The following is a 13,355-nucleotide window of genomic DNA, read 5'->3' as shown; positions in this document are numbered from 1 at the left end:
CAGGTCAGCAGAGCTGCTGTACAGCCAGAGAACCAATTCAGCCGAGCCATTGTAGAGCCAGAGAACCAGGTCAGCAGAGCTGCTCTTGAGCCTAACAACCAAGTCAGCAGAGCTGCTCTAGAGCTAGAGAACCAGGTCAGCAGAGCTGCTCTAGAGCCAGAGAACCAGGTCAGCAGAGCTGCTTTAGAGTCAGAGAACCAGGTCAGCAGAACTGCTTTAGAACCAGAGAACCAGGTCAGCAGAGCTGCTTTAGAGCCAGAGAACCAGGTCAGCAGAGCCGTTGTTGCGCCAGAGAACCAGGTCACCAGAGCCGTTGCCGAGCCCGAGAGCCAGGTAAGCAGAGCCTTTGTACAGCCTTTGTACAGCCTGAGAACTAGGTCAGCAAAGCTGTTCTAGAGCCAGAGAACCAGGTCAGCAGAGCTGCTCTAGATGCAGAGAACCAGGTCAGCAGTGCTACTTTAGAGCCAGAGAACCAGGTCAGCAGACCTGCTGTACAGCCAGAGAACCACATCAGCCGAGCCATTGTAGAGCCAGAGAACCAGGTCAGCAGAGCTGCTCTAGAGCCGGAGAACTAGGTCAGCAGAGCTGCTGTAGAGCCAGAGAATCAGGTCAGCAGAGTCGCTCTAGAGCCAGAGAACCAGGTCGGCAGAGCTGCTTTAGAGCCAGAGAACTAGGTCAGCAGAGCTACTGTACAGCCAGAGAACCAGGTCAGCACAGCTGCTTTAGAGCCACAGAACCAGGTCAGGAGGGCTGCTTAAGAGCCAGAGAACCAGGTCAGCAGAGCTACTGTAGAGCAAAATAACCAGGTCTGCAAAGCCGTTTTACAGCCTGAGAACCAGGTCAGCAGAGCCGTTGTAGAGTAAGAGAACCAGGTCAGCAGAGCTGCTGTAGAGCCAGACAACCAGGTCAGCAGAGCTACTGTAGAGCCAAGTAACCAGGTCAGCAGAGCCACTGTACGGCCAGAGAACCAGGTCAGCAGAGCTGCTTTAGAGCCACAGAACTAGGCTAGCAGAGCCGTTGTAGAGCCAGAGAACCAGGTCAGCAAAGCTGCTTTACAGCCAGAAAAACAGGTCAGCAGAGCCGTTGCACAGCCAGAGAACCAGGTCAGCAGAGCTGCTGTAGAGCCAGAGAACCAGGTCAGCAGAGCTGCTGTTGAGCCAGAGAACCAGGTCAGCAGAGCGGCTGTACAGCCAGAGAACCAGGTCAGCAGAGCTGCTTTAGAGCCAGAGAACCAGGTCAGCAGAGCTGCTCTACAGCCTGAGAACCAGGTCAGCAGAGCCATTTTAGAGGCAGAGAACCAAGTCCGCAGATCCGCTACAGAGCCAGAGAACCACGTCAGCTGAGATGCTGTACAGCCAGAGAACAAGGTTAGCAGAACTGCTCTACAGCCAAAGAACCAGGTCAGCAGAGCTGTTGTACAGCCTAAGAACCAGGTCAGCAAAGCTGCTCTAAGCCAGAGAACCAGGTCAGCAGAGCTGCCTCAAATTCAGAGAACCAAGTCAGCAGAGCTGCTCTAGAGCTATAGAACCAGGTCAGCATAGCTGCTCTAGAGCCTAAGAACCAGGTCAGCAGAGCTGCTCTAGAGCTAGAGAACCAGGTCAGCAGAGCCGCTGTAGAGCCAGAGAACCAGGTCAGCAGAGCTGCTTTAGAGCCAGAGAACCAGGTCAGCAGAGCCGCTGTACAGCCTGAGAACCAGGTCAGCAAAGCTGTTCTAGAACCAGAGAACCTGGTCAGCAGAGCTGCTTCAGAGCCAGAGAACCAGGTCTACAGAGCTGCTCTAAAGGCAGAGAACCAGGTCAGCAGAGCTGCTTTAGAGCCAGAGAACCAGGTCAGCAGATCTGCTGTACAGCCAGAGAACCAGGTCAGCCGAGCCATTGTAGAGCCAGAGAACCAGGTCAGCAGAGCTGCTCTAGAGCCGGAGAACTAGGTTAGCAGAGCTGCTGTAGAGCGAGAGAACCAGGTCAGCAGAGTCGCTCTAGAGCCAGAGAAACAGGTCAGCAGTGCTGCTTTAGAGACAGAGAACCAGGTCAGCAGAACTGCTTTAGAACCAGATAACCAGGTCAGCAGAGCTGCTCTAGAGCCAACGAACTAGGTCAGCAGAGATACTGTACAGCCAGAGAACCAGGTCAGGAGGGCTGCTTAAGAGCCAGAGAACCAGGTCAGTCAGAGCTACTGTAGAGCAAAATAACCAGGTCAGCAGAGCCGCTGTAGAGCCAGAGAACCAGGTCAGCAGAGCTGCTTTAGAGCCAGAGAACCAGGTCAGCAGAGCCATTGTAGAGCCAGAGAACCAGGTCACCTGAGCTGTTGCTGAGCCAGAAAACCAGGTGAGCAGATCCGTTGTACAGCCTGAGAACCAGGTCAGCAAACCTGATCTAGAGCCAGAGAACCAGGTCAGCAGAGCTGCTTCAGAGCCAGAGAACCAGGTCTCCAGAGCTGCTCTAGAGGCAGAGAACCCAGTCAGCAGAGCTACTTTAGAGCCAGAGAACCAGGTCAGCAGATATGTTGTACAACCAGAGAACCAGGTCAGCCGAGCCATTGTAGAGCCAGAGAACCAGGCCAGCAGAGCTGATCTAGAGCCGGAGAACTAGGTCAGTAGAGCTGCTGTAGAGCCAGAGAACCAGGTCAGCAGAGTCGTTCTAGAGCCAGAGAACTAGGTCAGCAGAGCTGCTTTAGAGACAGAGAACCAGGTCAGCAGAACTGCTTTAGAACCAGAGAACCTGGTCAGCAGAGCTGCTCTAGAGCCAAAGAACTAGGTTAGCAGAGCTACTGTACAGCCAGAGAACCAGGTCAGGAGGGATGCTTAAGAGCCAGAGAACCAGGTCAGCAGAGCTACTGAAGAGCAAAATAACCAGGTCAGCAGAGCCGCTGTAGAGCCAGAGAACCAGATCAGCAGAGCCGCTGTAGAGCCAGAGAACCAGGTCAGCAGAGCCACTATAGAGCCAGAGAACCAGGTCAGCCGAGCTGCTGTAGAGCCAGAGAACCAGGCCACCAGAGCTGCTGTAGAGCCAGAGAACCAGGCCAGCAGAGCTGCTGTAGAGCCAGAGAACCAGGCCAGCAGAGCTGCTGTAGAGCCAGAGAACCAAGTCAGCAGAGCCGCTGTAGAGCCAGAGAACCAGGTCAGCAGAGCCGCTATAGAGCCAGAGAACCAGGTCAGCCGAGCTGCTGTAGAGCCAGAGAACCAGGCCAGCAGAGCTGCTATAGAGCCAGAGAACCAAGTCAGCAGAGCCGCTGTAGGGCCAGAGAACCAGGTCAGTAGAGCCGCTATAGAGCCAGAGAACCAGGCCAGCAGAGCTGCTGTAGAGCCTGAGAACCAGGTCAGCAGAGCCATTGTAGAGGCAGAGAACCAAGTCAGCAGAGCCGCTACAGAGCCAGAGAACCACGTCAGCTGAGATGCTGTACAGCCAGAGAACAAGGTTAGCAGAACTGCTCTACAGCCAAAGAATCAGGTCAGCAGAGCTGTTGTACAGCCTAAGAACCAGGTAAGCAAAGCTGCTCTAAGCCACAGAACCAGGTCAGCAGAGCTACTTCAAATTCAGAGAACCAAGTCAGCAGAGCTGCTCTAGAGCCTAAGAACCAAGTCAGCAGAGCTGCTCTAGAGCTAGAGAACCAGGTCAGCAGAGCTGCTCTAGAGCCTAAGAACCAGGTCAGCAGAGCTGCTCTAGAGCTAGAGAACCAGGTCAGCAGAGCCGCTGTAGAGCCAGAGAACCAGGTCAGCAGAGCTGCTTTAGAGCCAGAGAACCATGTCAGCAGAGCCATTGTAGTGCCAGAGAACCAGGTCACCTGAGCTGTTGCCGAGCCAGAGAACCAGGTCAGCAGAGCCGCTGTACAGCCTGAGAACCAGGTCAGCTAAGGTGTTCTAGAGCCAGAGAACCACGTCAGCAGAGCTGCTTTAGAGCCAGAGAACCAGGTCAACAGAGCTGCTCTAGAGGCAGAGAACCAGGTCAGCCGAGCCATTGTAGAGCCAGAGAACCAGGTCAGCAGAGCTGCTTTAGAGTCAGAGAACCAGGTCAGCAGAACTGCTTTAGAACCAGAGAACCAGGTCAGCAGAGCTGCTTTAGAGCCAGAGAACCAGGTCAGCAGAGCTGTTGTTGCGCCAGAGAACCAGGTCACCAGAGCCGTTGCCGAGCCCGAGAGCCAGGTAAGCAGAGCCGGTGTACAGCCAGAGAACCAGGTCAGCAGAGCTGCTGTACAGCCAGAGAACCAATTCAGCCGAGCCATTGTAGAGCCAGAGAACCAGGTCAGCAGAGCTGCTCTAGAGCCTAACAACCAAGTCAGCAGAGCTGCTCTAGAGCTAGAGAACCAGGTCAGCAGAGCTGCTCTAGAGCCAGAGAACCAGGTCAGCAGAGCTGCTTTAGAGTCAGAGAACCAGGTCAGCAGAACTGCTTTAGAACCAGAGAACCAGGTCAGCAGAGCTGCTTTAGAGCCAGAGAACCAGGAAAGCAGAGCCGTTGTTGCGCCAGAGAACCAGGTCACCAGAGCCGTTGCCGAGCCCGAGAGCCAGGTAAGCAGAGCCTTTGTACAGCCTGAGAACTAGGTCAGCAAAGCTGTTCTAGAGCCAGAGAACCAGGTCAGCAGAGCTGCTTTAGATCCAGAGAACCAGGTCAACAGAGCTGCTCTAGATGCAGAGAACCAGGTCAGCAGTGCTACTTTAGAGCCAGAGAACCAGGTCAGCAGACCTGCTGTACAGCCAGAGAACCACGTCAGCCGAGCCATTGTAGAGCCAGAGAACCAGGTCAGCAGAGCTGCTCTAGAGCCGGAGAACTAGGTCAGCAGAGCTGCTGTAGAGCCAGAGAATCAGGTCAGCAGAGTCGCTCTAGAGCCAGAGAACCAGGTCGGCAGAGCTGCTTTAGAGCCAGAGAACTAGGTCAGCAGAGCTACTGTACAGCCAGAGAACCAGGTCAGCACAGCTGCTTTAGAGCCACAGAACCAGGTCAGGAGGGCTGCTTAAGAGCCAGAGAACCAGGTCAGGAGAGCTACTGTAGAGCAAAATAACCAGTTCAGCAGAGACGCTGTAGAGCCAGAGAACCAGGTCAGCAGATCCGCTGTAGAGCCAAGAGAACCAGGTCAGCAGAGCCGCTACAGAGTCAGAGAACCAGGTCACCAGAGCTGCTGTACAGCCAGAGAACAAGGTCAGTAGAGCTGGTCTCGAGGCAGAGAACCAGGTCTGCAAAGCCGTTGTACAGCCTGAGAACCAGGTCAGCAGAGCCGTTGTAGAGTAAGAGAACCAGGTCAGCAGAGCTGCTGTAGAGCCAGACAACCAGGTCAGCAGAGCTACTGTAGAGCCAAGTAACCAGGACAGCAGAGCCACTGTACGGCCAGAGAACCAGGTCAGCAGAGCTGCTTTAGAGCCACAGAACTAGGCTAGCAGAGCCGTTGTAGAGCCAGAGAACCAGGTCAGCAAAGCTGCTTTACAGCCAGAAAAACAGGTCAGCAGAGCCGTTGCACAGCCAGAGAACCAGGTCAGCAGAGCTGCTGTAGAGCCAGAGAACCAGGTCAGCAGAGCTGCTGTTGAGCCAGAGAACCAGGTCAGCAGAGCGGCTGTACAGCCAGAGAACCAGGTCAGCAGAGCTGCTTTAGAGCCAGAGAACCAGGTCAGCAGAGCTGCTCTACAGCCTGAGAACCAGGTCAGCAGAGCCATTTTAGAGGCAGAGAACCAAGTCCGCAGAGCCGCTACAGAGCCAGAGAACCACGTCAGCTGAGATGCTGTACAGCCAGAGAACAAGGTTAGCAGAACTGCTCTACAGCCAAAGAACCAGGTCAGCAGAGCTGTTGTACAGCCTAAGAACCAGGTCAGCAAAGCTGCTCTAAGCCAGAGAACCAGGTCAGCAGAGCTGCCTCAAATTCAGAGAACCAAGTCAGCAGAGCTGCTCTAGAGCTATAGAACCAGGTCAGCATAGCTGCTCTAGAGCCTAAGAACCAGGTCAGCAGAGCTGCTCTAGAGCTAGAGAACCAGGTCAGCAGAGCCGCTGTAGAGCCAGAGAACCAGGTCAGCAGAGCTGCTTTAGAGCCAGAGAACCAGGTCAGCAGAGCCATTGTAGTGCCAGAGAACCAGGTCACCTGAGCTATTGCCGAGCCAGAGAACCAGGTCAGCAGAGCCGCTGTACAGCCTGAGAACCAGGTCAGCAAAGCTGTTCTAGAACCAGAGAACCTGGTCAGCAGAGCTGCTTCAGAGCCAGAGAACCAGGTCTACAGAGCTGCTCTAAAGGCAGAGAACCAGGTCAGCAGAGCTGCTTTAGAGCCAGAGAACCAGGTCAGCAGATCTGCTGTACAGCCAGAGAACCAGGTCAGCTGAGCCATTGTAGAGCCAGAGAACCAGGTCAGCAGAGCTGCTCTAGAGCCGGAGAACTAGGTTAGCAGAGCTGCTGTAGAGCGAGAGAACAAGGTCAGCAGAGTCGCTCTAGAGCCAGAGAAACAGGTCAGCAGTGCTGCTTTAGAGACAGAGAACCAGGTCAGCAGAACTGCTTTAGAACCAGAGAACCAGGTCAGCAGAGCTGCTCTAGAGCCAAAGAAGTAGGTCAGCAGAGATACTGTACAGCCAGAGAACCAGGTCAGGAGGGCTGCTTAAGAGCCAGAGAACCAGGTCAGTCAGAGCTACTGTAGAGCAAAATAACCAGGTCAGCAGAGCCGCTGTAGAGCCAGAGAACCAGGTCAGCAGAGCTGCTTTAGAGCCAGAGAACCAGGTCAGCAGAGCCATTGTAGAGCCAGAGAACCAGGTCACCTGAGCTGTTGCCGAGCCAGAAAACCAGGTGAGCAGATCCGTTGTAAAGCCTGAGAACCAGGTCAGCAAACCTGATCTAGAGCCAGAGAACCAGGTCAGCAGAGCTGCTTCAGAGCCAGAGAACCAGGTCTCCAGAGCTGCTCTAGAGGCAGAGAACCCGGTCAGCAGAGCTACTTTAGAGCCAGAGAACCAGGTCAGCAGATATGTTGTACAACCGGAGAACCAGGTCAGACGAGCCATTGTAGAGTCAGAGAACCAGGCCAGCAGAGCTGATCTAGAGCCGGAGAACTAGGTCAGTAGAGCTGCTGTAGAGCCAGAGAACCAGGTCAGCAGAGTCGCTCTAGAGCCAGAGAACTAGGTCAGCAGAGCTGCTTTAGAGACAGAGAACCAGGTCAGCAGAACTGCTTTAGAACCAGAGAACCAGGTCAGCAGAGCTGCTCTAGAGCCAAAGAACTAGGTTAGCCGAGCTACTGTACAGCCAGAGAACCAGGTCAGGAGGGATGCTTAAGAGCCAGAGAACCAGGTCAGCAGAGCTACTAAAGAGCAAAATAACCAGGTCAGCAGAGCCGCTGTAGAGCCAGAGAACCAGATCAGCAGAGCCGCTGTAGAGCCAGAGAACCAGGTCAGCAGAGCCGCTATAGAGCCAGAGAACCAGGTCAGCCGAGCTGCTGTAGCGCCAGAGAACCAGGCCACCAGAGCTGCTGTAGAGCCAGAGAACCAGGCCAGCAGAGCTGCTGTAGAGCCAGAGAACCAAGTCAGCAGAGCCGCTGTAGAGCCAGAGAACCTGGTCAGCAGAGCCGCTGTAGAGCCAGAGAACCAGGTCAGCAGAGCTGCTGTAGAGCCAGAGAACCAGATCAGCAGAGCCTCTGTAGAGCCAGAGAACCAGGTCAGCAGAGCCGCTATAGAGCCAGAGAACCAAGTCACCCGAGCTGCTGTAGAGCCAGAGAACCAGGCCAGCAGAGCTGCTGTAGAGCCAGAGAACCAAGTCAGCAGAGCCGCTGTAGAGCCAGAGAACCAGGTCAGCAGAGCCGCTATAGAGCCAGAGAACCAGGTCAGCCGAGCTGCTGTAGAGCCAGAGAACCAGGCCAGCAGAGCTGCTGTAGAGCCAGAGAACCAAGCCAGCAGAGCCGCTGTAGGGCCAGAGAACCAGGTCAGTAGAGCCGCTATAGAGCCAGAGAACCAGGACAGCAGAGCTGCTGTAGAGCCTGAGAACCAGGTCAGCAGAGCCATTGTAGAGGCAGAGAACCAAGTCAGCAGAGCCGCTACAGAGCCAGAGAACCACGTCAGCTGAGATGCTGTACAGCCAGAGAACAAGGTTAGCAGAACTGCTCTACAGCCAAAGAATCAGGTCAGCAGAGCTGTTGTACAGCCTAAGAACCAGGTAAGCAAAGCTGCTCTAAGCCACAGAACCAGGTCAGCAGAGCTACTTCAAATTCAGAGAACCAAGTCAGCAGAGCTGCTCTAGAGCCTAAGAACCAAGTCAGCAGAGCTGCTCTAGAGCTAGAGAACCAGGTCAGCAGAGCTGCTCTAGAGCCTAAGAACCAGGTCAGCAGAGCTTCTCTAGAGCTAGGGAACCAGGTCAGCAGAGCCGCTGTAGAGCCAGAGAACCAGGTCAGCAGAGCTGCTTTAGAGCCAGAGAACCAGGTAAGCAGAGCCATTGTAGTGCCAGAGAACCAGGTCACCTGAGCTGTTGCCGAGCCAGAAAACCAGGTCAGCAGAGCCGCTGTACAGCCTGAGAACCAGGTCAGCTAAGGTGTTCTAGAGCCAGAGAACCAGGTCAGCAGAGCTGCTTCAGAGCCAGAGAACCAGGTCTACAGAGCTGCTCTAGAGGCAGATGTCATGATCCTCGCGAGCCATGTGGCTTCCAGACAGCAGATCGGCGCCACCCGGGGGTATCTAACCGCGCGGCAAAGGAGCGCACTCCTAAGGCCGACTACAAGTCCCAGAAGACCTCGGGACATCCAACGGCGGAGCACCGGAAGCGGGGTCGGTCACATGACCGCAGCTATAAGACCATCCCCCTCTGGAGAAATGGCGCTTGACAATCCGAGGAGGTTCCCTGAAGACAGCGCTTAGCGGATGGTATTCCCCGCTGGAGGACGAGCGCTCGCTTACCATTGCAGCATCGTGACTTCCCTGTCCAGTACCCGTTGTTACGCCGCTCCTGAAGTTTCCCTGGTTCCCGTTCTTGCCTGAGGTACCTAGAGCCGGTATCAGGTAGGACACTCCGTTGGGAGGAGCAGGAGCACCCGTTTGCATAATCATCTGCTAGGCAGTGACGTAACTGCCGTAGCCCAGAGTCTTTCCCGAGGAATTCCCGATTTCCGTTTCTTTCGTCTGCGTCCAGCGCGAACAGCGCGAGGAGGCGTGGAAGCCCTGCCGCTTACTTCGACAATTGTTGACAGAGAGAGAACACCATATTGTTTAGATAGGCATTGCTGGATACTGCCACGGTAGTGAGGTTAACTACCGCGTGGGCATCAACAGAACGAACTGGTTCTGCACAAGCCATACCCTATCTACCGTTTCCAAGACCGTGATGCCAACGGTCTCCCTGACTGGGGAATCGAAGTTAGCGCCCACAGTAGGTGAGTGGTGGCCCTTGAGAGGGGAGCAGGGAGGTAGGAGGTAAGTGGTACTTCCGTGCCTAATGCTGTGCCTTGTCTGTCTCCCCCTTCCTGCAGCTTACTAGAGCACTACCCGTCAGACCATCCGGTTCCGAGACAAGCGGACCCGATCCTTCCCTTCATTCGTTCCTCTCTTCTTCCCCCTAAGTGCCTCTACCACGCGTTGGTTGTTTTGGTTCGCCAGCGTGGGGTTGCACCAGTGGGAAGGGAGAACTATTCGACACGCCATCGTTCCTGCCGATCGATCCGCAGGTTAGTAGGAGCCTAGAGTATACGGCTACTGCCGGCCTGACAGATTGTCAAGCCCACGTATACCTTTCGGCCTGAACGATGGACTCCAATGTCGTGTTGACCTCCCTGTTGGAAAGCATTACGGCTTTACAACAGGAAGTGCACGATTCTAGGTTAGAGAACCAGGATATGAAAAGAGAAATGAGTACCTTGCGTAGGGAGGTTGCAGGCATTACAAGACAAGGCCCTAGCAAGAGTACATATATAAAGGATTGGACCCTTCCCCCGCCTGCGACACGCACAACCCCGGTAATGGGGGGTGGTGCTACTGGTACAGGGTCCTTTACTCCTTCGGGCACGCCCCAACCTCCACAGGATTCTGCTCCGACAGTACATGTCATCCAGACTCATGGTATACCACTAGCTCCCCCCGAAAGGTTCTTTGGGGACCCAAAGAAATTTGAGACCTTTCTTAACCAATGCCGGCTGCACTTCCTTTGCAAACCAGCGATCTTCCAAGAACATACCGCCAAGACTTCCTTTATGATGTCGTACATGGGGGGCAATGCAGCCAGCTGGACTATTCCGTTGATGGACAGAAACGACCCGGTGCTGCACAACTTCCACGATTTTTGTACCGCACTAAGAAGATTGTTCGACCGCAAGTCGCACATGCTATCCTTGGATCGGGAATTGCTCACTCTGAGACAAGGCACGCAGGACCTGCTATCATATATCACGACCTTTAATCGATTGGTGGTGGAAACCGACTGGCCTACCGAGAAACGCTCCACCCTCTTTTACCAAGGTCTTCGAGGTGAGCTGAAAGACGTGTTATCGCAAGTGGTTCAGCTGCCTCCCACTTGTGAGGAGCTGATTGATCTCGCGGTGCAATTGGAACATCGCCTACAAGAACGGAAGACGGATAAAGGCCGAGGTGAGAACCGCTTCCCGTTGCCCAGAATGCGATCGCTCCCCGAAGACCGTCAGAAGACCATAGATCTCAGCGAACCTATGCAGATCGGGGGAGTGCGAGGTCCTCTTACCCCCGAAGAACGGGAAAAAAGAAGACAACAGAAGCTGTGTCTTTACTGTGGGAAGAGCGGGCATTTTATCAGGGAATGTCGCGCGAGAGCCAAGGCCCCGGAAAGACCCGGTCCCCCACAGGTCCCTGCAGCGACCTTCTCACAGGAGTCGGAAAACTAGAAAGCCCAAGACAGGAAGGGATCACTGCCATGGGTACCGATTCGTCACGGATCCCCCTTGCACTCGCTAACACTATGCAACCCGCCGTAGCACACATCAATGTGTGTGTAACCTTATGGATCACTGAAAACAGCCTGCTAGAGGTGGCGTCCTTGTTGGATTCGGGCGCCACCGGAAATTTTATGGATCTCCAGTATGCTCGACGGTTTGGGGTGCCATACGAAAAGAAGATGATACCCGAAATAGTGAAGGCTGTAGATGGGAAGACCTTAACCTCCGGACCGGTTAGGTATCACACCGTTCCCCTCACAATGAGGGTGGGGGAAGAACACTACGAAGTCCTGCAGTTTGACCTGATAGACGCGCCTCAATTCCGTTTGATCCTAGGCATGCCGTGGCTAACGCTACATGACCCGGTAGTACGATGGGCAGAACGTATGGTGTCACTGACCTCTGAGTATTGCAAAACGCACTGTACTCGGCACGTCTTGCAGGACAATGGTTCCAGAACACAAGCCAGTTTCCTCGCCGAAGGTCGGGAAGAAGCCGAGTATTGCTGCGCTGTATCCTTACCCAACGAATATCTGCAATACCAACCGGTGTTCGACAAACAAACAGCGGCCACATTACCTCCCCACCGACCATTTGATTGTCGGATCGATCTACACCCTGGAGCGGACATTCCCTGCAGTCGTGTATACGCTCTAACAGAACCAGAGACCCGTTACCTCAAGAAATATCTGGAAGAGAACCTGGAATCAGGATTCATCCGCCCTTCCTCGTCGCCGGCCTCGTCGCCCCTCTTTTTCATCGCCAAGAAGGACTGCGATGAGTTACGAGCCTGCATCGATTACCGCGCCATCAACAAGATAACCATCAAGAACCGGTACCCTCTCCCTTTGATTCCCGTATTGCTAGACCAGCTCAAAGGGGCCCGAATATACACCAAGCTTGACCTTCGAGGTGCATACCATTTGGTTCGCGTGAAATCTGGGGACGAATGGAAGACGGCGTTCCGAACGAAGTTCGGTCTCTACGAGTAACAAGTAATGCCATTCGGGCTATGCAACGCCCCAGCAGCATTTCAGTTCTTCATGGATGAAGTTCTCCGAGGTCTGCTGGAGGTGTGTTGTATAGTCTACATAGATGATATACTCATCTATTCGTCCACCTTACAGGAGCACATCACCCATGTGCAGGAAGTGTTGACACGTCTTCAACGACATTCGTTGTATGCCAAGTTAGAGAAATGCTTATTTCATGTACAGGAAGTTGCCTTCCTAGGGTACATCATTAATGCACAAGGGTTTCAAATGGATACCGCCAAAGTAGATGCAATCACTTCCTGGAAGGCCCCAAGCCACGTTAAGGCGGTACAACGATTCCTGGGGTTCGCCAATTACTATAGGCGTTTCATAAAGGATTTCTCGAAGGTAATCCACCCCATCTCTCGTCTACTAAGAAAAAATACTCCTTTCGTCTGGGATCAAGAGGCGGAAAGGTCTTTTCAGGAACTAAAACGGCGGTTCACAACAGCTCCCATTTTGTTACACCCAAATACTGACCTGCCGTTCGTGGTGGAGACGGATGCGTCTCAATACGCCATAGGAGGAGTGCTATCACAACGGCACCAACAAACGGGGCAACTCCATCCGGTGGCGTTTTATTCCAAGAAACTCTCCCCGAGTGAGGTGAACTACTCCATTACGGACAAGGAACTACTGGCCATTAAACGGGCGTGCGAAGAGTGGAGGCACTATCTGCTAGGGGCAAGCCATACTGTTGAGATGTACACTGACCATAGAAACCTTTTATTCCTGAAATCGGCCAGAGCCCTCACACCACGTCAGTTACGCTGGTCCCTATTCTTCTCTGATTATGACTTTCTCATCAAATACAAACCTGGACCCCAGAACGGCAAGGCCGACGCCTTATCCCGTATGGAAGAAACCATACCCCCTGAAGAGAGCCTACCCTCCGATTCACCGTCGATCCTGCCCAGCAAGGCGTTTGCTCATCAAGTTCATGCTCTCACCTCGTCGGACGAATACCTTGAGGCGGTAAAGGCGTCCTTAACTGACGTCAACATTTCAGCCTGGATACAAATCGACCCAGCCCACAGAACAAAAAGAGGGGACTTCCTGTTCCAGAACGATGCCTTATTTCTCCCGCAGAAAGCACAACAACAGCAAGCGATTGCCTGGGTTCATGATTCCGCGCTAGGAGGCCATATGGGGGAATACAAAACCATAGCAGGACTTGAAAGATCCTTCTGGTGGCCCACATTACGAACAGATGCCAAAGAATATCTGAAGAATTGTGCCATCTGTGCGCAGAGTAAGGTCAGCCATTCGAAACCAGCGGGGCTGTTGCGTCCCATACCCATTCCACCAGCCCCATGGCATACAGTATCGATGGATTTCATCGTGGAGATGCCACCCTGTGAAGGTTACACCACCGTGCTAGTAATTGTAGATCACTTAACAAAGATGGGCCACTTCGTCCCTCTCAAAAGACTACCCACGGCGGGCGAACTGGCTCTGGTATTCCTACAACATGTGGTGAGAGCGCAC

This window comes from Triturus cristatus, unplaced genomic scaffold (genome assembly GCF_964204655.1).
Source record: "Triturus cristatus unplaced genomic scaffold, aTriCri1.1 SCAFFOLD_200, whole genome shotgun sequence".
NCBI lineage: Eukaryota > Metazoa > Chordata > Amphibia > Caudata > Salamandridae > Triturus > Triturus cristatus.
This window is presented reverse-complemented; position numbering follows the sequence as displayed.